The following is a 4,620-nucleotide window of genomic DNA, read 5'->3' as shown; positions in this document are numbered from 1 at the left end:
TAATGAAAAAAATGATTAAAGATTACAGCAGATAAAGAAATAAAAAATATAAATCTATATCAAATTATCTATAATAATTCAGACACAATTTTTTTTTAATTTAAAAAGAATTAAAGAAGACTCGCAAAGCTAGTAATTATCCCTTTAGGCAAGCCTAGAAATTATTCCATATTGATATATTTTATGAAGTACTTACTAAATAGTTAGCAGTGAGAATATGGGTTCGAGAGAAGGTTTGTAAGAAGACGAACACTACTGACACACACCAGCACACTGAGACTTTCTGTCCTAGAGCTCCTCTGGTACGACCCCCCTCCCCTCCATCCCCTCTCCTACCCCCTCCTGTTACCGTCTGACAGTCTGCTTGTAATTTCACTCCTTATAAAATTACTGTAATATTTTTTTCTTTCCTACTACTATTAATTTTTGTTCAAATTCAGATTTTTAATTTTTTGAATCGTAATTTATATAGATAAAAAAATATTAGAAACAACAAACGAATTTTTCCTTTTATAAAAAGAAAGAACATATCCACATAGTACTTTAACGCCTTGATGAGGGAGATGTGTTAAACTTCGTGTGATCTACAAGAACTTCGTGGAATGGGTAACAAGATCCTGAGTATGTTGCTCTAACGAGATATGGTTACCTACCATTTTGTTCAAAACATTACTTTTTTAATTCAATAAATCCAATCCAATCCAATCAATCCAAGATTTTAAAAACATATTGAAAAGTATATATGACAAAAAAATAAAATAAACATAAATTGTGAAATTTATTTTTTTTAGAGATCCAACGCAAGTAGGTAAAGCATATTTAGGGAAAAATTAAATTGAACGAAATTAAGAGTCAATGTCATGTTTATGAACGGGGAAGATTAATAAAATACTATGATAAAATATAAATATGAATATTAAATAAAATCTATGTTTGAAATGCATCAACATACACACACGTATATACATAAACAAAAAAAAAATATAGGTTTCATTCTATATGCACGTCCATTCATTAATGGTGATGAGTACAATACAGTTCTAGAAATTGTCAATTTAAAGCTCCAAGGTTCGATGCCGATACCACCAATCGCTGCCGCCGTAAATCTGTCATATGTCGATCTAAACCCGAATCTGCTAGATCAGACTTGCGGCAATTTTCCTACTTATGCTTCGCTCTACCCCTCGGACGTATTCAGTGTTTATTAAAATTTTAGGGATCCGTTCGTTTCTTGGGCCAACAAGCTTACACACTCATCTTATTCGATATTCGGTGTTATATTTAAATTCTCCGGTTGACAGAGAAGAACAGAAGGAAAGGTAATGATTTAGCAAATTCCAACTATTATGTTTCTGGAGGTGCGGGAAAAGTAATTTCGATCGGATAATGAAAATACACAACTTTTTTGAATTAAAATTAAAATCTTTATTTTTGATTTCTACGATGTAATAAAGCATTTCGGTTGTGATGGACTCATGTTTAGTTGAATATTTTTTAAAAATTTAACCTTCAAATAAAAAACGTTGTAGTATTGTGTAATACTTTTCCCCTGAACCACCCTATTCCTTTATGTATCATACCTCACAGTAATTACTATAATATTATTTAATAATAAAATTTTATTTATTGATAAATTTTACAATCTGCCTCAATGTTTGGCAATAGGTAATAGTGATGTAGTATGATAGCATTAAAAAAAATACACACAAATAAATAAAATCTCTATATGTATTTACTATAACAGTGATATAAAGGAACGATGTGTCTTCGTGTTTCGACAAGAGAATTCTTAAAACAATAATCAACATAGCTTATATAATAATTTCCACAACATTTCAGTTGGTTCCTAACTACGTATGTGGATTCAATTATACTGTATTTTTTTTTCTCGTTTCGACCTTATTGATATCGAAGGTAAAAATTGAATATATATATACATACCATATTCTATACATTGTACCCTATACTGTGGGAAGGACCAATGTAGAGAAAGAAACCCTAGTCTAAGGTCTTGGGAACATGTTCATTTCAGAATAAAAACCAAAACTTTCTTTGTCAGATGTGCCACTATTCAAGCAAAGCAGCAATATGAGAATAGAATATGCCTATGAGAAACAGGTATTGTACTTGTAAAACATAAATAAATATTGGAAATCATTCTAAAGAAAATGGAGAATTAATAAAGAGTCAGCAGAATCTACTGTCATATCAATGGTGTTAAAATGGAGGAATTAGGGATTTATGAAGAGCCAACAAGCATCAAAAATGGAAATAAATAGATAAGTTGGAAAATCCCAGCTATAGCAATGTGAAGGATTAAGCCAAGCATGGATGACAAGATCGGTAAACTAGGGAGAAAAAATTCTGTTTTAATTTATATCAGTAAGAGTAATATTATAATATAAGGATCCTTTGTATTTTAAATAATTCCAGAAAGTTATCGATCTTTTGAGAAGGAATAATTTCTTTTTTTTAAAAACTCTTGATACAATAAAAACCTGTTAGGTAAGAAACGAAACTAAAATGTATCAATAACGATGGTGAATTTTACAAGACATTCATTCGACATAGAATGACGTAAATTACTAGCGATCTTTACACTTTAAATAAAAACAAAAAATATATATATTTATTACATATATAAAACTTTAAAATTAGTTGAAAACTGGTAAATAAAAATCGTAGCACTTTTAAAGAGCCTTGTTGACGTTTTTTGTTCCAGATACAAAAGTATTTTCATAAAGACAAAATAATTCCTTTAGCTATTGATGAGTCAATCCTTGAACGGATACATTATGATGATGAAACAGCTATAAATTATTACAAGCTATTCATGATGATAATTTGCACGTTTTAACAATTTAAAACCCTCCATCGTCGCATCTAAATCTTTGTGACTTCAATGAAATTCTATGTTTTTGTAAAAACGTTATGATTCATCAGGTTATTTTCAGTTTATTGTAGCCTATAATTTGTTACCGATAACTGTTGAATGATGGAATAAATATACATGTAAATATCAAATAGAATATGTTAAAAATAAAAATGATATTTAAAGTTTGGAGAAAAGGACATTTATGCAGAGTATAAAAAAAACAACATAATAGCACTTATGATTCATACAAGGATAAGTTGCTAAAGATAGACAAGTAGCTGATCAATCATTGATATATGAGAGAAATGCTTTATTTCGCCATACTGCTCAAATAAATTTATATGAATATAACACATAGCGTACTCATTAATCCATAATTGGACATATAAACATCGTAGTGTATATCGTAATAGATTAACATTTTTCATTTTTCAAACAATTATCATTAATACACTTAAATACATTTTTCTTAACAAAAAATATTTGTTATTATTAAAATTATTTTATGTTATATTGTTTTCCCTTTCTCTCACAAAGCCAAATAAAAATTTACCAATACATACAATACATTATTTCCCGTGTTTCATTCTTTCATGCCTCTCCTTTCCAGTGATACGCATCAACTTTTCTATCAATCAAGCAAATTTACAAAAATCATCAATAGATAGCAACAAACCAATCATTGCAGTAGAACAGTTTACTAAAAAAGTAAAATAAATAAATTTATAACGAACTAATACAGAACACATAAATAAATAGGTTTAAAAAAATACACACATGAATATTATTTGAACTAATTTCCATGAAGGTGATGTATGATACCCAGAGAGTCCAAAATTATATTTTTGGCCAAGATAGCTTTGTCTGTAATGCACACCTAGCCCTTCCTAGAAGCTCCTAGTTCTATTCGATATTGTTCCGCGAGATCCAAACCTGAGGCCTCTCACGGTGAAATCTCTCTCTCCTAAGGTCTCGTAGAATTTTTCTTTAAGGAAAGGGGTGCATTTTTCATAAATTTCCTTCTTGTCCTTTTCCACTCCACCCACCTGATCGAGGTCATTGTTCTCATATCTCTCAGTCGGATCCAAGACCAGACCGTACCTTCGGATTTATGGAATGGAACAATATCTGCGTATCTAAAGAAATCCATCGGTGTCAATGCAATAAACCTCGTCGAAGCCGATTGTTCCGAAGAACCTGTTTAATTCATCGTTGACTCTGAGGTGTGGGCGCGGTATGAGGAAGGAGTTGCTAGGGCATCTTCAGAGCAAGAGGGCTGGTGTTTCAGACTCTGTACGGGTCCGTAACCCACCTTCACATGATTTCCACAGTATACTTGATGGTGTGTATCAAAGTATTTTATTGTGCATATTAATACACCATCTAACCCACGCAATGTGTTCAATGATGTCGACTTGATAGCTTTTTCCATAATCTGGACATCAATAGACATCAAATTTGGCATTGGGTCACGATTAAAAGTACAGTCAAATATTTCTAAAAACATTTTTTAAATTATAAGCGGCATAAATCGAAGAAGAATTTGTTAACGAAAAGTTTTCATCAATTGCATTCTGTCCAAAAACTTAAAAGTTAGAATTTACGAAACTAATATCCTTCCCATTGTTGTTTAAGGATGTGAAAAGAGACTAAGTGAAGTATAATGCCTTAAAGTTTTTAAAAATAAAGTATTTCGTAAAATATTTGGGTCGAATAAAGATGAGTCAACTGAAGAATTTAGAAGG

At 30.7% G+C, this 4,620-nt stretch overlaps 1 protein-coding gene across 1 annotated transcript in view; it reads right to left on the bottom strand.

Moving 5' to 3' along the window:
* The window catches only part of LOC106689715 (UNC93-like protein), a 230,167-nt gene extending 229,861 nt beyond the window's left edge, over window positions 1-306 (bottom strand). Inside the window, exon 1 of the mRNA XM_014434865.3 lies at window positions 197-306. The gene's annotated coding sequence lies outside the window, so the exon portion shown is untranslated. The remainder of the gene's footprint in view (window positions 1-196) is intronic.
* Between the last annotated feature and the right edge of the window lie 4,314 nt (window positions 307-4,620).

This window comes from Halyomorpha halys, unplaced genomic scaffold (genome assembly GCF_000696795.3).
Source record: "Halyomorpha halys isolate HHAL.00 unplaced genomic scaffold, Hhal_1.1 Scaffold47.1, whole genome shotgun sequence".
Lineage (NCBI taxonomy): Eukaryota > Metazoa > Arthropoda > Insecta > Hemiptera > Pentatomidae > Halyomorpha > Halyomorpha halys.
This window is presented reverse-complemented; position numbering and strand designations above follow the sequence as displayed.